The sequence below is a fragment of the Cololabis saira genome, chromosome 14 (assembly GCF_033807715.1).
Source record: "Cololabis saira isolate AMF1-May2022 chromosome 14, fColSai1.1, whole genome shotgun sequence".
Taxonomy (NCBI): Eukaryota; Metazoa; Chordata; class Actinopteri; order Beloniformes; family Belonidae; genus Cololabis; species Cololabis saira.
In genome coordinates this window covers 45734977-45756543 of record NC_084600.1, presented here as the reverse complement: position 1 = coordinate 45756543, position 21567 = coordinate 45734977, and the positions used below count along the sequence as shown (strand labels likewise).

At 42.6% G+C, this 21567-nt stretch overlaps 1 pseudogene; it reads right to left on the bottom strand.

Annotated features, from left to right (window-relative positions):
• Positions 1-1500: 1500 nt before the first annotated feature.
• LOC133460126 (heterogeneous nuclear ribonucleoprotein L-like) lies at positions 1501-20266 on the bottom strand (annotated as a pseudogene).
• Between the last annotated feature and the right edge of the window lie 1301 nt (positions 20267-21567).

Here is a 21567-nt window from a genome sequence, read left to right as displayed (position 1 = left end):
AGGCCGATACTTCTAAGATGTTGCTACTAAAACATTAATACTACAACAATACTGACATGAGTCAATTCAGGACATTTCACCCTCAGCCTTCATTTAGCAGACGTGTAATTAACCTGCAGCTAATGCAGTAGAGACATGTTGGAGTCCCTGCTCCATCCATCTTCTAGTTTTATCCTGTGAAGCCGGAGGACCTGGAGGAAACCCCAGCCGGGCCCGGGAGTGGAACCAGGAACCTTCTTGCTGTGAGGCAACAGTGCTAACTGTGACATACACAAAAATGTAGTCACATTTTTGTTATATTATATACCTTTCTTTCACTTTGATTAGCCTTTAATGAGCATTGGGAAAAAAACAGGGATCAGTATCCCAGGAATACTCATATTCCACCTTCCACCACCAGGTGGCGCCTCGACACGTTGAGAGGTCGGTTTGACCATAGACATATAAACGTTTATATACGTTTATATGTCTATGGGTTTGACAGGTGTGACGTCACCATCCTCCCTTCAGATGTGCAAGGAAGAGAGAGCGAAAAGCACTAAAACTGCTCTCATGTTTTTCCCTGTTAATTCAGGTAAATATAACGTTTGGATTTGAAACAAGTTTATTAGGAGCACTTTATACTTAAAAGCACAAACCGGACCTGGTTTAATGACATGACTTTGTATAAGTTTGATGTATAAAGCGGAAATTTAGGATTCTACACTTTTTTTTATGCCGCTACGGCCGTTTACTACGTGACTTGTTTTAATTGCTATTATGTTGTATGTTGATCCATAAACATAATAAATCCATAACCATAAACGTAAATGCTCCTGTTTTGTGTTTAATGTGTGAATTACTGTTTAAAATGAAGAAGTACATTTCCGTTTTCTTTATATATTGTTAATTCTCTTCAGTTCTGCCTTGAAATGCATCTAGTTTTCTTTATACATTGTATTATACACATGTAGAGTTAGCCTGTTATCAGAACAGAAGGAATTCAGGTTGGTTTTATGATTGTATAAATACGTTTTTAGTGATGGGACAGTTTAAAATAACAACACAGTATATGAACATGAATGAATAGAAGAAGGTATTGTAATGGTTAAGACATATATGACTGAAGGAAATATGATTTATTGATATTTTGTGAAAATTATTGATAATAAAACAGATGCCCAAGGAATAGAGAGCGAAAAGGCAGTAAAACTGACTCTGTCTCATGTTTTTCCCTGTTAATTCAGGTTTACCCGGCAGAACAGTTTAAAAAAAATATATAATCTGTTACAAAACCACATCCTGGGCGTGTAACATAACCACTAAGCTAAGGGCTTTAGCTCGAGCGTCTACGTAACGTTGAGCTCTAAAACCAACCAAACCTCAGAAGCAGCACAAACCTTTGCTGCTCTCATTAATAGTATATTTTATTCTCAAAGACTAAATAAAACACTCACACAGATCGTTAGCATTATCTTTATTTAAAAGTGCAGAGGTGGAGAAGCTCCGATCTGGTGTGAACATAGAAACATAGAAACTGGACCGACGTGGTGAAGTGAAATTACTTTTTATAAAGGTGTAGTTTATGTTTTATGTTACAAGAAAGTACAAGAATGTTGGTGGAACAGAACGGAGCAGTGGGACACCGGGATGTGTCGAGGTGTTTGGTTGGTGTGGAGGTGTTTAGTTGAGTTTAGTTGGTGTTTAGTTGAGTTTAGTTGAGTTTAGTTGGTGTTTAGTTGGCGTGGTGAGTGGTGGAGAAGCACAGCTTCAGCGTGTACGGGTAAGGCCCACCTGCAGGACATAAAGGGGTTTAAATCAACACCTGAACAACAACCGTTTACCAACCATGTTCAGTAAAAATCACCTACTGGGGTTCTTCATCTGGTAATGGTTCATCATGGCCAGCGCCTCCATGGCGTCATTGATGGATTCCCACTCCAGCAGGCCGGAGGAGCTGCGCTCGCCTGCCGAGAGAAGAGTTAGGGTTAGGGTCAGAGTTAGGGTTAGTTAGGGTTAGGGTGAGGGTGTGATGAGGCATTGTAACAGCACCGTGGTCGACCTGAATATCAGCTTCCTACCTCCCCTGCAGGAGACGACACCTTGGAAGTTGCCTCAAACAGACTTGGAACACTAGAGCACCCCATGGGGTGATTTGGAACTTAGTGACAGTCATGCCAAATGCCCGATGGGGACATTTGGCCACAGATCACATCCAACTGTAAATTACTTTTCGTCTGTCACTTGGCTTGTGTATTCCCTGCCTTTTACGCCTTGAATTTACGGTATAAAAGTTTTGTCGTCGAGCCACTCTGGGTCGGCATTTCAACCAGACTCTGGTCTGTGTAGACGTGCTCACCGCCGGCTACTGAATAAAAACTCACTATACCACGAGCGGACTTATGAACTGATTTTGATAAATTCCTCAAAATTTGATGCTGTGAGCGGGATGACAATAGACCTTCGATGGAAACTCCTCTTTCCAGATGAACGGCACAATCAGTGACTTCGATCTAAATTTTCAGAGGTAAGGGATCCACTTGCAAAATCCCAAATTATTGTTGCTGGGTTGTTGTCAAAAGTCTGTGAATTGGAGTGCCGGAGAAAAGGTTGACGTCATCCTGAAATTTTAGGTAAGTCCGCTGTGTGGTTTAGAGCAGGGGTTATTGGGAAGGTTATTGTAGAGATGTTTATGAATGCTAACAATTTCATAACACTTGAATTTGATTGTGTTGTGAGAATGCTTTGCTTATCCTGCCTTAGAATTTGACTTGCTCTTTTAAAAAGGTTTAATATCTCGGGTAACATTAAAGAGAGAAATGACCAGAGTGCCGTGTTGGTCTGAGTACCAAAAGAATAGTCCAGTGGGACTTCTACCTGAGTAATGAATGTGAATACCTTTGACACCTCTGTCTTTAACACTTGTCCTGACTTTTCTTGTTTTCTTCACTGACGGCTCTGCTTATAAAAATGGAATACCATACGCAGGTTATACAATTTGTGATAATTCTTAATTGTTGAAAGCGCCGCCTTGCCCTCCTCCAGCTCCACCCAAGTAGATTAAACTATATGTACTGATGAGAGCCTGTCAACTAGCAAAAGGTAAAACTGTTACAATCTATACAGATTCCAGATATGCTTTTGGTTGTGTACACGATTTTATATATTGTGGGCGAACCGAGGATTTATCACATCCTCAGAGACACCCGTTAAACGTGGTAAATTGATTGGTGAACTAATAAAAGCCTGTCAACTACCTTCATCTATTGCTTTGTTAAATGTGAAGCCCACACCAAATCCAAAGATCCTGTTTCACAAGCCAATGCTTCGGCTGACCATGCAGCAAAAGAAACTGCCAAATTTGGCTTACCTGTCTATGTAAAACTTTGCCCTTCTATACCCGCTAACGACCTGGTGTCTCCTAATGATGTAGCCCTCCTACAAGAGACTACTGATGTGAAAAAACACAGATTGTAGCATTCCCATGGTTGTAAAAATGTAAATAATTTGTGGGGTGTGATGGCTGGAGGAGTCTTTGCAGCCAGCTCATCAGCCAGTCCAGTTCATCAGCCAGTCCAGTTCATCAGCCAGTCCAGTTCATCAGCCAGTCCAGTTCATCAGCCAGTCCAGCTCATCAGCCAGTCCAGTTCATCAGCCAGCTCGTCAGGCTGATGAATGGCACCTGGTGGGGTGTGGCTTGGCCGGAGCAGAAAGGCTCAGCACTGGAACATTGATGGTCTCTCGAGACTCCGGCTGGGGTGGAAGTCCGGCTCCACCTGTGGACTTTTTTGTTTCTTTGTTTCTTTGTTTTGTCTTGGTTGGAGTTGTTTTTAAGTTCATTAATAAATTATTTTTGTTAAAATTGCAAAACTCAGTTGTCTCTCCACCTTTTGTCCAGTTCCTGGAACATGGGACGTGACAGGGTCAGCAACGACGGCCGCGTTGTGAAACCCACATCCTTGTACCCGTGAATAGCACGCGTGTCGCATAGCTGATCACAGCTAGCAATCACAGATGAGCAAAGGGGGAATGTGTCAGTGTTGAAATACTGATAAGCTCCGAGATTGGCATCCTATGAAAAAATATTAAACATTATCAACACTTCCCCCACCGTGACTTTTTTTGAAGCTCTACAAAAAGACTTTATTCATAAACCAAAATGTGAGGGATATGAAAATGTTCTTGTATGAAAATGTTCTTGTATGTGCAGAGAATTTTTAAACTGGACTTAAATGGACAATGTTGTTGCGCTTAGTCCTGATGTCAATGAGGTCAACACCCATTAGGAAGCACAAACTCACGCCTCATGAAAGGATTACGGGTAGACCTATGACTATACCAGGCAATTCAGTTCTATATATGAAGATGGACTTCCATGCCATGGATGAATCCATGATATAATTTTGCTCTGCTCTAACCTCTGCCGTTCAGTCAATCCACAGAAAAGTAAAAGCTGTCCAGTCTCTTCCTAGTGGAATAACCTCCAACTCGGAGACTTTGTGTCAGAGAAAACCTCGCTGGTCCAAGGCTCAACACGTCCTGCTCACCACCGACACTGGAGTCAAGTGTGAAGGGCGTCTAACCTGGTTCCACGCATCCCACTGTAAGAAAACAACACCTCCCCCATGCACCGGAAACCAGCTGGTTCCCTCTTCTTCCTGGGGGTCCTCGTCCTCACCACCGTCGGAGCCAGTGAAAGAAACAACGCAGGCCCGGAAAGCCCAGAAGTAGCTGAACTTCAACACCCCAGACATCCACGACTGGCAGAGGAGCAGAGGAGCAGCGCAGGCCGCAGAGGCCCAGAAGCAGATGCTTTGTACATGCCACAACACTCACATCTTTCACAGGATCAAGACAGATAACTTGTGCTGTGATTAAAACTGAATGTTGTATATTTATACCTGACCACAATGCCACCATCCAAGAAATAACGTATCACTTGAAAGATATTGCCAAAACGTTACATACACCTGTCATAACTAGTTTGTTTGATTGGTTTAAAGAACAGTTAGGACACGTTGGTTACTTGATATTTGAATTTGCTTTGTTGGCTTGTTGTTATTTGGCTTCTGATCACATGTTTAAGGTTCACTTGCAAAATATGTATCACTCTACTAAAATTATGTACTCCACTGTAACTCAAAAAAAATTGTGAATTGATGAGGCATTGTAACAGCACCGTGGTCGACCTGAATATCAGCTTCCTACCTCCCTGCAGAGACGACACCTTGGAAGTTGCCTCAAACAGACTTGGAACACTAGAGCACCCCATGGGGTGATTTGGAACTTAGTGACAGTCATGCCAAATGCCCGATGGGGACATTTGGCCACAGATCACATCCAACTGTAAATTACTTTTCGTCTGTCACTTGGCTTGTGTATTCCCTGCCTTTTGCGCCTTGAATTTACGGTATAAAAGTCTTGTCGTCGAGCCACTCTGGGTCGGCATATCAACCAGACACTCGTCTGTGTAGACGTGCTCACCGCCGGCTGAATAAAAACTCACTATACCATGAGCGGACTTATGAACTGATTTTGATAAATCTCAACAGGTGTTAGGGTGTTGGGGTTGGGGTTAGGTACAAGACGACTACAGAGCACCGTTAGCGTACTTCACTTCACAGCAGCATCACATGATCAAACACAACTTACTCTTTCCAGTAAAAAGTTTCACACTTGAAGGATTCTTGATGGCCAGTTCTTCACAGACCTGGAAGAAAAAGAACCAGTTCTGGTTAAAACTCAGGTTGAGGTTAAAGGATTTCACCGTACATACCTGGATTTCAGTTCTGCGTACTTGGAGGTTTACCTGGGTGGTTTTAGTTCTGGGTGTTTACCTGGGTGAAGGTTTTATTTGAGTTTACCTGGGAGAAGGTGTCGGCGCTGAGGTCCGGCTGGGCGTTGAAGAAGTGCAGCACGTTGCTGGTTTACCTGGGTGAAGGTTTTATTTGAGTTTACCTGGGAGAAGGTGTCGGCGCTGAGGTCCGGCTGGGCGTTGAAGAAGTGCAGCACGTTGCTGGGGTGCTGGATCCGGTTCTTGGCCGCCTGTTCCGGGGAGGTGAAGCGGTTGTTCCGGGATCCGTGGAAGTCCTTGAAGCTGCAGGAGTTGTCGTCCAGGTGGTACGACTGTCCGGGGACGATGGCCTGCTGCTTGGACACGCTGAGGAGGAAACACCGTTAGATCCATCCTTAACCCTAACCCTAACCCTAACCCCTAACCTTTAAAACTAACCCTAACCCCTAACCCCTAACCCCTAACCTTTAAAACTAACCCTAACCCTAACCCATAACCCTTAACCTTAACCCTTAACCCTTAACCCTAACCCCTAACCCTCCAGGATTCTAGTCTCTTCTGTTTCCTCCTCACCAGACGTTGAGTTTCTGTCCAAACAGGAAGTTGTTGTTGAGGTGGGTGATGGCTCGGTCCACGGAGTAGCAGTCGCCCATCTCCACCATCGCTGCCCCGGGTTTACTCTTCATGAACTTGATCTGAGAACAAACTCTTCATGAACTTGATCTGAGAACAAACTCTTCATGAACTTGATCTGAGAACAAACTCTTCATGAACTTGATCTGAGACAGAACAAACTCTTCATGAACTTGATCTGAAACACGGACAGAACAAACTCTTCATGAACTTGATCTGAGAACAAACTCTTCATGAACTTGATCTGAAACACGGACAGAACAAACTCTTCATGAACTTGATCTGAGAACAAACTCTTCATGAACTTGATCTGAGACAGAACAAACTCTTCATGAACTTGATCTGAAACACGGACAGAACAAACTCTTCATGAACTTGATCTGAGACAGAACAAACTCTTCATGAACTTGATCTGAGAACAAACTCTTCATGAACTTGATCTGAGAACAAACTCTTCATGAACTTGATCTGAGAACAAACTCTTCATGAACTTGATTTGAGAACAAACTCTTTATGAACTTGATCTGAGAACAAACTCTTCATGAACTTGATCTGAGAACAAACTCTTCATGAACTTGATCTGAGAACAAACTCTTTATGAACTTGATCTGAGAACAAACTCTTCATGAACTTGATCTGAGACGGAACAAACTCTTTATGAACTTGATCTGAGAACAAACTCTTCATGAACTTGATCTGAGAACAAACTCTTCATGAACTTGATCTGTGAACAAACTCTTCATGAACTTGATCTGAGACGGAACAAACAAACTCTTCATGAACTTGATCTGAGACGGAACAAACAAACTCTTCATGAACTTGATCTGAGACAGAACAAACTCTTCATGAACTTGATCTGAGACAGAACAAACTCTTCATGAACTTCAGGAGACGAGGGCAGAAGAAACAAAGACTAAACTAAACAACTAGCATCACGTTTGGTAAAATGTCAACATTAAATAAAGAAAATCTAAACAGAGGTTTCCATGAAACAGAGACACAAAACTAACATGAGATTATAAGATTATACTGATAAATTATACTGATAAACTCATGTAGGGCTGAGTAATAATAATAATAATAATCAGAGTACCGAACTCGCTGGTACCGCCGGTACCGGAAGTGGCCGGATCTTTCGGTTCCTATATATCGGTACCTCAGATGGACCAAGAGCTGCCTGTGATTGGCTGGAATGTAGGGGTGTAACGATACACTAATCTCATGATACGATACGATATTATAGCAGTATTTTTTAACAACCTTGAATGAGGAACATACGACTGGAAAAAAATGGTCTTTTATTTGAAAGACACAAAATACAAAACAATACTGTGTGTTTGCCCTATTGTTACAGTTTGTACAGCTTTATAACTGTTTAAGTTTTATTGTTACAGTTTGTACAGCTTTATAACTGTTTAAGTTTTATTGTTACAGTTTGTAATGCTTTATAACTGTTTATGTTTTAAAGAGAAAGCCAGGCCAAACATTTTCCACAAACTGAACTAAAAGTAAATGTCAGGTTTGCATTATGATCTTCAGGTTCATACAGGTAACTGAATAGTTTCACTCATGTATGATTTGACTTTTTTCTTTTCCAGAAATTTAACAACTAAATTCTATTCAGTTTGTGGCTAAATATTTGTACTTTATGAAACTGTATGAAACTGAAGATGCATAATGCATACCTGACATTTACTTTTAGTTCAGTTTGTGGTAAATGGTCGTCCTGGCTTTCTCTTTAAAACTTATAGTTTTACTAAAAGTTATAAAGCATTATAAACTGTAACAATAGGGCGCACGCACAGTATTGTTTTGTAATCACCGTCCCCACACCTGACACCACTCAGCCTCGTCACCCAGCCCGCTCTTAAACCTTCCTCCCACAAGTTGTGGTGTCGGATGATTCCCTCCAGCTCAGAGCCCCGTACTCTGGCTGTTTTCCTGGACCTAGTTTCCTGTTCGTGGATCTTCCCGTCCTGGGTCCTTTGCATTACGTTTTCCAGCCGTGAGTTTCTCTCCGGTCTGCGCTTTTAGTTGGACTTTCCAGCGGTCTGTGATCTTGTGTTTGTCTTCCTTCCCTCCTGTGGAGCGCCTTTTATTAATAAACTTTATTATACCTGAACCTTGCTCGTGTTGTCCTGCATTTGGGTCCGCCCTCCTTCCCTCGAGCCTAACAGTCTTTCAAATAAAAGACAATTCTTTCCAGTCATATGTTCCTCATTCAAGGTTGTTAAAAAAATACTGCTTTAATATCGGAACGTATCATGAGATTAGTGTCTCCTTACACCCCTACCGTTTAGGAACAGAAGATCCTCAAAAATAAAAGGCACCCGCCCAGAGTGAGCGGGACATTTCTTTGTCATGAAGGTTTTTGTTCAAGGTCTTGAAGGTCTTGAAGGTCACGGCACCGTCTGGCTGCTAATGCTCCAAAGACGAGTGTTGGGCATCGTTCCACTCACTCGTTCCACATTGCCGTAGAGACAGATGTTCCACTCGCTCGTTGCCGTAGAGACAGATGTTCCACTCACTCGTTGCCGTAGAGACAGATGTTCCACTCACTCGTTGCCGTAGAGACAGATGTTCCACTCACACGTTGCCGTAGAGACAGATGTTCCACTCACCCTCTCCACGTTGCCGTAGAGACAGAAGACGTTGAAGACGCGGTCAGCGTTGACCCTGCCCTCCAGGCCGTAGACCATCAGCACCGGGGAGTCGGCGTGGGGCCCGAACTCGGGCGGGGGGGGGCCCCGAGTATCCAGGGCCGTAACGCTGGCCCCCCCGGCCCCGGCCCAGACCGGGCCCCGGGCGGTGGGGAGGGGCGTAGCCGTCATCACTGTAACCATGGTAACCGCCCTGGGGGCCACCTGGGAACACAAGGTAGCTGTCATCACTGTAACCATGGTAACCATGGTAACCGCCCTGAGAACACAAGGTAACTGTCATCACTGTAACCATGGTAACCCCCCTGGGGGCCTCCTGGGAACACAAGAACACTGTAACCATGGTAACCATGGTTACCATGGTTACCCTGGTTACAGTGATGGTGGGGAGGGGGGTAGCCGTCATCACTGTAACCATGGTAACCGCCCTGAGAACACAAGGTGGCTGCCCGGGAGCAGCTACCTTGTGTTCCATGGTAACCATGGTAACAGCAGGTAGCTGCCCGGAGCAGCTGCGGGAAGCCGCAGTGAAACAGAAACGCTGCTACGACGTGAAGTCTCGGGGCCGGGACTTTGTGCCAGACGAGCTGGTCTGGGTCTACAACCCGAAGCTGGACAGCAAATGTACCGGTCCCTGCAAGGTACTGGGGAGGCTGGGAGAGGTTGATGCCTCCCCGGGGGCGGAGAAGTTGGAAACTCATCAATGGAGTCGTTCATTGATGAACCAGAGACTGAAGGCAGACGGAAAATTACTGAGTCTGCCTGTTTGCAATATAATTGTTGATTCTATAATCTGACCTTGACAGGGCGGTTTTGGCCGATCGCTCTGGTCACAATCTCCCTGGTGGAATGTAAACTAGGTGACTCTGCCCCCACTAACCCTCCCCTCTCAGGAACATCTGTGGACCTGGATCAGAACTGACCGAGCCGTCTGATAACATCAAGGAAATTGGCTGAGAGCAGCTCTGGGCGAAGTTCACGGACTTACCGTGTGTGTGTTTGTGTATATACATATATATATATATATATATATATATATATATATGTATATATATATATATATATATATATATATATATATATATATATATATATATATATATATATATATATATATATATATATATATATATACATATATATATATATATTTGTATTTATTACCGTATTCTGGCGGATGATCTCCCAGCAGCGCTGGCTGTCGCTGCCGTTTGTTGGGATTAGCGTTGGGATCTGGAAATGGTAAAATGTCCAGTCAGACGTCCTGAACATGCAACACTAACTTTACTAACTCACATTTAGAACATGCAACACTAACTTTACTAACTCACATTTACAACATGCAACACTAACTTCACTAACTCACATTTAGAACATGCAACACTAACTTTACTAACTCACATTTAGAACATGCAACACTAACTTCACTAACTCACATTTACAACATGCAACACTAACTTTACTAACTTCACTAACTCACATTTACAACATGCAGGAGTCGGTGACACATGCAGAATCTGACTCTAAACTGGGTTGCAATTATTCACATAATGGAGATTTTTACAGAGATTTTATTTCTCTCCCGTATCAAACACACACCTGGTGAATTGTTCCAATTGTCTTCCCCATCAGCGTCTGCACAGGTAACAATCACACGTCAAATATCCACATTAACATCATTTATATCCCCCTGAATTCATGGAGGAAACAAAGGAAATAAAATCTGCATCAGTGCAAAAGAACAGAACCTGCATTTTTATTGAAAACTGTGAAAACAGTAATCACAAGGATCAGACGGAGGTTTAACAGAACGGAGGTTTAAAACATCAGGGTTGGAGAGACAAGACTTTTACACTGGCAAGGAAAACATGAACCAAACTGACTGAATTAACTTTGTCAATGAAAAAGTAAAGCCTGATTTTTGTAAATAAACCTAAAACCTTAAGGTCTATCAGCCAGTTCTTAAGTGGAAATGTCCTCAAAAATTAGAATATTCTGCGAATCTTAATCTTAAGCTGTAGAGCAAGTGTTTTGCAATGAACTAGAAATCTCAGAGTTACCATTTATTAGTCAAAGTATCAAACGTCATCAATGTTTCAAAAGCATTAATATTAGCACAACTTTATCAGCTTGGTGGGAATTTCTTAAACAAGCTAAAATTTCACTTTTTCCATGTGACCGTACACCACAGACGCAGGGGCACGCGGCCCCCGCCCAGCGACGGAGGACCAAGGCAGCAATGCCCCCCCAGCGCAGACAGCCACCCCCCACCCAGGCAGGGCCGGGCCCTCCGAGTGGGACCCCCACGTCCACGGCCCAGCCCCCCCCAGGAGACCCGGAGACGCCCAAGCCACAGCCCCCCGCCCGAGCCCCCCCCAGCCAATCGGGATTGTATTTTTGTCCAAAATGGCCCAGCCCTATGAGAGCAGCTGGATTTGGGTCTAATGTTCCTAATGTTCCTAATGTTCCTAATGTTGCTAATGTTCCTAATGTTGCTAATGTTGCTAATGTTCCTAATGTTCCTAATGTTCCTAATGTTGCTAATGTTCCTAATGTTCCTAATGTTGCTAATGTTGCTAATGTTCCTAATGTTCCTAATGTTGCTAATGTTGCTAATGTTCCTAATGTTCCTAAAGTTCCTAAAGTTCCTAATGTTGCTAATGTTCCTAATGTTCCTAAAGTTCCTAATGTTCCTAATGTTCCTAATGTTGCTAATGTTCCTAATGTTCCTAAAGTTCCTAAAGTTCCTAAAGTTCCTAATGTTCCTAATGTTCCTAATGTTGCTAATGTTCCTAATGTTCCTAATGTTGCTAATGTTCCTAATGTTCCTAAAGTTCCTAATGTTGATAATGTTCCTAATGTTCCTAATGTTCCTAATGTTCCTAATGTTCCTAATGTTTCTAATGTTCCTAATGTTGATAATGTTCCTAATGTTCCTAATGTTCCTAATGTTCCTAATGTTGCTAATGTTCCTAATGTTCCTAAAGTTCCTAATGTTGATAATGTTCCTAATGTTCCTAAAGTTCCTAATGTTGATAATGTTCCTAATGTTCCTAATGTTGCTAATGTTCCTAATGTTCCTAAAGTTCCTAATGTTGATAATGTTCCTAATGTTCCTAATGTTCCTAATGTTCCTAATGTTCCTAATGTTCCTAATGTTCCTAATGTTGATAATGTTCCTAATGTTCCTAATGTTTCTAATGTTCCTAATGTTGATAATGTTCCTAATGTTCCTAATGTTCCTAATGTTGCTAATGTTCCTAATGTTCCTAATGTTGATAATGTTCCTAATGTTCCTAATGTTCCTAATGTTCCTAATGTTGATAATGTTCCTAATGTTCCTAATGTTGATAATGTTCCTAATGTTCCTAATGTTCCTAATGTTCCTAATGTTGATAATGTTCCTAATGTTCCTAATGTTCCTAATGTTTCTAAAGTTCCTAATGTTGATAATGTTCCTAATGTTCCTAAAGTTCCTAATGTTCCTAAAGTTCCTAAAGTTCCTAATGTTCCTAATGTTCCTAATGTTCCTAAAGTTCCTAATGTTGATAATGTTCCTAATGTTCCTAATGTTCCTAATGTTGATAATGTTCCTAATGTTCCTAATGTTCCTAATGTTGATAATGTTCCTAATGTTCCTAATGTTCCTAATGTTTCTAATGTTCCTAATGTTGATAATGTTCCTAATGTTCCTAATGTTTCTAATGTTCCTAATGTTGATAATGTTCCTAATGTTCCTAAAGTTCCTAATGTTCCTAAAGTTCCTAAAGTTCCTAATGTTCCTAATGTTCCTAATGTTCCTAAAGTTCCTAATGTTGATAATGTTCCTAATGTTCCTAATGTTCCTAATGTTGATAATGTTCCTAATGTTCCTAATGTTCCTAATGTTTCTAATGTTCCTAATGTTGATAATGTTCCTAATGTTCCTAATGTTCCTAATGTTCCTAATGTTCCTAATGTTTCTAATGTTCCTAATGTTCCTAATGTTTCTAATGTTCCTAATGTTCCTAATGTTCCTAATGTTGCTAATGTTCCTAATGTTCCTAATGTTCCTAAAGTTCCTAATGTTCCTAATGTTCCTAAAGTTCCTAATGTTCCTAACAGGAGCTGGATGAGAATGTAACGTCTGATTTCATGATCAAATCTCCACTATGTTTAAGCTAGCAGGTGTGACGTGATTGGACCAGAGCAGGTTGTGACGGGGACGGTGACATCAGACTGAACTAGCATGTGTAGCGTTGTGGTGCTACATGCTAAAGGGACCGTGGTGTTTCCTGGTGTGGTGGTGATTGCCATGCACGAGCCTGAACCGCCCTCAGGTTGATCCTTATGCCCTAACGCTTGCCTGACGTTTACCTGACGTTTGCCTGACGTTTACCTGACGTTTACCTGACGTTTACGTGGTTTGTGTAGTGAGGAAACATCCCATAATACTCCCGTAGTGAGGAAACAGGAAGTGATGCAGGCAGGGGGTTGCCGTGGTTACCTGGTATCAGGTTGGGGTTGGTGTAATCCCACGTGTCCTGGTCGTTCTTGAACACGTTGAGCCGCGTTGGCTGAGGAATAAAGTTCATTAAAATATAGTTAAAACTAATCCTGCTAAAGTTTAATTAGTTTAATTAAATGTTTAATATTCTACAGTTTAACTAACCGAACTCACCTTGGCGTATTCTATCTTTAAACTGCAGCAGCCGGAATAAATATCTGCTCCGTTCAGAGACGCCTTCGCTCTCTGGGCGCTCTGGACGGAATCAAACGTGAGGGGGTTAAGGTGGAATCAGATTAATTAAGGTGGAATCAGAGATTAGTTAAGGTGGAATCAGAGATGAATTAAGGTGGAATCAGGGATTAATTAAGGTGGAATCAGATTAATTAAGGTGGAATCAGAGATTAATTAAGGTGGAATCAGAGATTAATTAAGGTGGAATCAGATGAATTAAGGTGGAATCAGAGATGAATTAAGGTGGAATCAGAGATGAATTAAGGTGGAATCAGAGATAAATTAAGGTGGAATCGGAGATAAATTAAGGTGGAATCAGAGATAAATTAAGGTGGAATCAGAGATAAATTAAGGTGGAATCAGAGATTAATTAAGGTGGAATCAGAGATAAATTAAGGTGGAATCAGAGATAAATTAAGGTGGAATCAGAGATAAATTAAGGTGGAATCAGAGATGAATTAAGGTGGAATCAGAGATCAGGGATTAAGGTGGAATCAGAGATTAATTAAAGTGGAATCAGATTAATTAAGGTGGAATCAGAGATTAATTAAAGTGGAATCAGATTAATTAAGGTGAAATAAGGGATGAATTAAGGTGGAATCAGAGGATTAAATCAGGATATTCCACCATGGCCTGAACTCCGTTCTTCCTGAAGACGACGATCCGCTGGACCGGACCGCAGTTGTTGCAGATGGTGAAGAGAACGTCCTGAAACACAGGTAACCATGGTAACCATGGTAACACAGGTAACCATGGTAACCATGGTAACACAGGTAACCATGGTAACCATGGTAACACAGGTAACAGGTAACTCAGGTAACCATGGTAACACAGTTAACACAGGTAACTCAGGTAACCATGGTAACACAGGTAACACAGGTAACACAGGTAACCATGGTAACACAGGTAACACAGGTAACCATGGTAACACAGGTAACACAGGTAACCATGGTAACCATGGTAACCATGGTAACACAGGTAACCATGGTAACCATGGTAACCATGGTAACACAGGTAACCATGGTAACACAGGTAACACAGGTAACCATGGTAACACAGGTAACACAGGTAACACAGGTAACCATGGTAACACAGGTAACACAGGTAACTCAGGTAACCATGGTAACAAGAGAACATCCTGCAGAGAAACAGTTTTATAAAACCTATGTATGTTTGTACTGTAATGTAATTTATTGTAATGTTTATGTTTTATGTCATGTATAAACTGTAATGTAATTTATTGTAATGTAATTTATTGTAATGTTTATGTTTTATGTCATGTATAAACTGTAATGTAATTTATTGTAATGTAATTTATTGTAATGTTTATGTTTTATGTCATGTATAAACTGTAATGTAATTTATTGTAATGTAATTTATTGTAATGTTTATGTTTTATGTCATGTATAAACTGTAATGTAATTTATTGTAATGTTGATTGTTTTCTTGGACCCCCTTGAAAATGAGATGTTACATCTCAAGAGGCTAAACTTTAATAAATTATACTTAAAACCTCCTGATGAGACTCAGATTCACGTTAACCACCAACCCTGGTTACCGTGGTGATGGGAAAACACCAACCCTGGTTACCGTGGTGATGGGAAAACATCAACTCTGGTTACCGTGGTGATGGTTACCGTGGTGATGGGGTAGATGTAACTGGTTACCGTGGTGATGTGGTTGATATAACCTCGTTACCGTGGTGATGGGGTAGAGCGGGTTGATGGTTACCGTGGTGATGGGGTAGATGGGGTCGTTACCATGGTGATGGGGTAGAGGGGGTTGATGAGGGGTCGTTACCGTAGTAATGGGGTAGAGCGGGTTGACCACCGTCAGCAGCAGCACGTTAGGGTTAGTGATGGGTGATGGGTGAGGTGGTTATAACCCTGGTTACCGTGGTGATGGGGTAGAGCGGGTTGTTACCGTGGTGATGGGGTAGATGTAACTGGTTACCGTGGTGATGGGGTAGAGGGGGTTGATGAGGGGTCGTTACCGTGGTGATGGGGTAGAGCGGGTGCACCACCGTCAGCAGCAGGACGTTAGGGTTAGTGATGGGTGATGGGTGAGGTGGTTATAACCCTGGTTACCGTGGTGATGGGGTAGATGGGGTCGTTACCGTGGTGATGGGGTAGAGCGGGTGCACCACCGTCAGCAGCAGGACGTTAGGGTTAGTGATGGGTGATGGGTGAGGTGGTTATAACCCTGGTTACCGTGGTGATGGGGTAGATGGGGTCGTTACCGTGGTGATGGGGTAGAGCGGGTGCACCACCGTCAGCAGCAGCACGTTGTTCCCCCCCCGGGACTCGTCCCCGGCCCCGGGCCGGCTGATCTTCTGGCTGGTGGAGTAGTTGATGAACGCCGGGTGGCCGGCCACGAAAACCTGGTTCTCCCCAGAAAACGTCACGGCGTTGAGGGAACCGGCCATGTCCTGGTACTCCACCAACGCCTGGCGCTTCTTAGGCATCATCACCACCAAACTACGGGTCAGAAACACCAAACTACGGGTCAGAAACATCATCACCACCAAACTACGGGTCAGAAACACCAAACTACGGGTCAGAAACATCATCACCACCAAACTACGGGTCAGAAACATCAAACTACAGGTCAGAAACATCATCACCACCAAACTACAGGATATACCACCAAACTACAGGTCAGAAACATCAAACTACAGGTCAGAAACAACCGGCCATGTCCTGGTACTCCACCAACGCCTGGCGCTTCTTAGGCATCATCACCACCAAACTACAGGATATACCACCAAACTACAGGTCAGAAACATCATCACCACCAAACTACAGAAACATCAAACTACAGGTCAGAAACATCATCACCACCAAACTACGGGTCAGAAATACCAAACTACAGGTCAGAAACATCATCACCACCAAACTACAGGTCAGAAACATCAAACTACAGGTCAGAAACAACCGGCCATGTCCTGGTACTCCACCAACGCCTGGCGCTTCTTAGGCATCATCACCACCAAACTACGGGTCAGAAACACCAAACTACAGGTCAGAAACAACAAACTACGGGTTAGAAACACCATCACCACCAAACTACCGACCAGAAACAACCGGCCATGTCCTGGTACTCCACCAACGCCTGGCGCTTCTTAAGCATCATCACCACCAAACTACAGAAACATCAAATTACAGGTCAGAAACATCATCACCACCAAACTACAGACCAGAAATACCAAACTACGGGTCAGAAACATCATCACCACCAAACTACCGACCAGAGACACCAAACTACAGGTCAGAAATACCAAACTACAGGTCAGAAACAACAAACTACGGGTCAGAAACACCATCACCACCATCACCACCAAACTACGGGTCAGAAACACCAAACTACAGGTCAGAAACATCAAACTACAGGTCAGAAACATCATCACCACCAAACTACAGGTCAGAAACATCAAACTACAGGTCAGAAATATCATCACCACCAAACTACAGACCAGAAACACCAAACTACAGGTCAGAAACATCATCACCACCAAACTACAGATGATTCAGGAAGAATCAGCAGCTGGACAGTTTTAATTCAGTTCAATTCAGTAATACGTCATTAATACTGAAGAGGAAATTAAATAACTGCTTATTTTTACTAAACTTACAGCATCTTCATTTATATGTGACATGCTAACGGCTAAAGGCTAACGGATAACGGCTAACAGATAACGGCTAACGGCTCGCTGCCATTGAAATTAGACGACTGGAAAACGGCTGCTTTCTTTCTGCTGTTTTTATGATTAAATCTACAAGAACCAGCAACTCTTCTGACAATCAGTGATAAAGCTCTGACATTTTAGCAAAAAAACAACAAATCCATTAATTCACAGCACTATGTTCTCTCCATTTTAAAAACACCCAACAGCTGGTGGACGTGGATAAAGTTAGAACTAGGGATGTCCCGATACCATTGTTTTCACAAAAGTACGAGTATTTTAATTTGTGTACTCGCCGATACCGAGTACCGATCCGATACTTCTACCACAGAAATAACTAAAGTGGGAGAGACCGGCAGAGCCGTTTCAGGAGAGATAGAGACATTAACGCAGCGGGACGTCAGCAGGGTGGACATGTTTCAGAAAAAAGGATGACGACAGAAGCAAGACAGACTGAGGGCTGTCGGCACGGCTAATGCAGTTAACCGGCTAACGCGGCTAACGCGGCTAACGCGGCTAACGCGGCTAACGGCTAACCGCAATGTAACAATGGGATTGTTTATGTTGTACTGTGAATTACGTGGAGTGTTTAATACAGTTCCCTACGGTGGCCGAGACCCGACAATGCGGAAAATTAAAGAAACGCTGCAAATATTTTAAAAAACGACGCAAATAAAAAAGCCCCAACGGAAGTGAATTACCGCGGCCTATTTTTGCCGGCGCTAACCAGTAACTACAAGTATCGGTGCCTGGTATCGGAGGATTTTTGCGAGTACGAGTACGAGTATATGAGAGAAGTATCGGCCCCGATACCGATACCAGTATCGGAATCGGGGCCTCCCTAGTTAAAACATTTTAAATACATGGAGCAGAATCCTAATCTTTGTGTATTTCTACTGTAAACATGAGATAAAAGATCAGAGCGTTAGATCCAGAACCAGCAGGTTCTTGTTGGAGAGAAACCGTTTTTTCTGTTTTCACCTGATGTTCCCGAACTCTTGCAGCGCCTCCACCAGGTCGTTCTCCATCACTCCGTCCACCAAACCCCTCAGGTGGACGACGGCCGACGGCAGCGGCTTGTGGGGGTCCCTGAACGCCTCCTGGTCCCTGAACGCCTCCTGGTCCCTGAACGCCTCCTGGTCCCTGAACGCCTCCTGGTCCCTGAACGCCTCCTGGTCCTCGAACGCCTCCTGGAGATAACAACACTGGTCAGGGTCCCTGAACGCCTCCTGAAAATAACAACACTGGTCAGGGTCCCTGAACGCATCCTGGAGACAATACGTTTTGCGTGCCAGCGTGCGTTTTTGCGTGCAAGCGTGCGTTCATTTTTGCGTGCGTGCGAGCGTGCGTTTTTTCATGCGTGCGTGCGTTTTTGCGTGCGTTTTTTCGTGTGTGCGAGCGTGCATTTTTGCGTGCGAGCGTGCGTTTTTTTGTGCGAGCGTGCGTTCATTTTTGCATGCGAGCGTGCGTTTTTTCATGCATGCGTGCGTTTTTGCGTGCGAGAGTGCGTTTTGCATGCGAGCGTGCGTTTTGCGTGCCTTTTTTCATGCGTGCATGCGTTTTTGCGTGCATGCGTTTTTGCGTGCAAGCGTGCGTTTTGCGTGCGAGCGTTTTTGCGTGCGAGCGTGCGTTCATTTTTGCGTGCGTGCGAGCATGCGTTTTTTCATGCGTGCGTGCGTTTTTGCGTGCGTTTTTACGTGCGTGTGAGCGTGCATTTTTGCGTGCGAGCGTGCGTTTTTTCGTGCGAGCGTGCGTTCATTTTTGCGTGCGAGCGTGCGTTCATTTTTGCGTGCGAGAGTGCGTTTTTGCGTGCGAGCGTGCGTTTTGCGTGCCTTTTTTCATGCGTGCATGCGTTTTTGCGTGCAAGCGTGCGTGCATGCGTTTTTGCGTGCAAGCGTTTTTGCGTGCGAGCGTGCGTTTTTGCGTGCCAGCGTGCGTGCATGCGTGCAAGCGTGCGTTTTGCGTGCGTTTTTGCATGCAAGCGTGCGTTTTTGCGTTTTGCGTTTTTTCGTGCGTGCGTGCGTTCGTTTTTGCGTGCGAGCGTGCGTTTTTTCATGCGTGCGTGCGTTTTTGCGTGCAAGCGTGCGTTTTGCGTGCGAGCGTTTTTGCGTGCGAGCGTTTTTGCGTGCGAGCGTGCGTTTTGCGTGCGTGCGTGCGTATAAAACCAGAATAAAACAAGAAGAAACAAGAAGAAAACGAGAATAAAACAAGAATAAAACCAGAATAAAACAAGAATAAAACCAGAATAAAACTTACCGTCAAGACCAAAGTATAAAAGTGTCACCACTACTGGGTATTAAAAGCCTCCCTGAATAAATCAGTTTTCAGTTTAGATTTAAAAAGGCCAGAGATGTTAGTTAATACTTAGAATTAGATATTACTCAATTAATGAAATCAGTGTCTCTGGGGACCTACATGTGCCAAAAAAGGAGTAGGGAAGAAGTTTAAACTTATTTAGTCCTAGAACCATTCACTGATCATTTAACCTGTATTTATAAATACTCACACACTGGTAGGTATTATTATTATTATTATTATTATTATTATTATTATTATTATTATTACTATTATTATTATAACATCATAAAGATTGAGTTTAGCTGAAGCTAGTCAGATCTTTCTGAAGAAGCTGCAGATTTCTGCTCTAGTTTCTGTTTCACCAGCAAAACACGTTTAACAACAGCAGCAACAACATCATATTATTATCATGTTGTTCCTCCTACCGTCGTCATCCCTCCCAACTCTCCTAATCCAGGTCCTCCTCTCTCCTCCGTTCTCTGTCTCTTCTTGGCTCTGCAGTCAGACAGAGCAGCCATGTCTGCTGCGTTCAGGGGGGGTGGGAAACCCGGGCACCGGTCTGCTGCTGCGTTCAGGGGGGGTGGGAAACCCGGGCACCGGCCTGCTGCTGCGTTCAGGGGGGGTGGGAAACCCGGGCACCGGTCTGCTGCTGCATTCAGGGACGGTGGGAAACCCGGGCACCGGTCTGCTGCTGCGTTCAGGGGGGGTGGGAAACCCGGGCACCGGTCTGCTGCTGCGTTCAGGGGGGGTGGGAAACCCGACCTACTCCATCATGATCAACCCTCTCACCCCCTACATGACACTGTGGGAGAATCAGCAGCTCTTTCAGCCAAAGATCCACCTGCTAGAGAAGGAACCGCAGGTCCTCCATCCCCACAGACATCACACTCTACAATATAATATAATATATATATATATATATATATATATATATATATATATATATATATATATATATATATATATATATATATATATATATATATATATATATATATATATATATATATATATATATATACATATAATATATAATAATATATAATATATATATATATATATATATATATATATATATATATATTATTATATATATATTATTATATATATATTATTATATATATATAATATAATAACCAACTGAAGCCCCGAGTGTGGAGGATTTTTTGTGCCAAAATTAAATAAATAAATATATCATTAATCAAATCAAAATGGGAATTAAATATGTCATTAATTAATTAAATGTGAATTAATTAATTTAAATTAGAATTAAATATGTCATTAATTAATTAAAATACATTTCATTTTAATTAAAAAAATATATTTATTATTTCAGCATTTAATTAATTAATAATGTATTTCATTCCCATTTTAATTAATTAATGATGTATTTATTTATTTAATTTTGGCACAAAAAAATCCTCCATACCCGAGTGCAATAACCTTTAACGACTAAACACCTCACGTACTTTTACACATGTAAATATTATCCGTTTTTTTGTGTTTACTATTTTTTCTCTTGTACATAATTAATTTTTCTACATTTTATATTGCTCTTTTTTTATTATTTTTAGCTGTTTATTGGTTATTTCTATTTGAATTTTTTGTATAAACCGTTAAGCGTTCAGGGGGCGTGGGAAACCTGACACCTGCTGCGTTCAGGGGGGGTGGGAAACCGTGCGTGCGTTTTTTCGTGCGTTTGTTCGTACGTGCGTTTTTTGTGCGTTCTTTCGTGCGTGCGTCTTTTCGTGTGTTTCGTTCGTGCATTCGTTTTTTGTGTTTTTTCGTGCGTGCGTTCTTT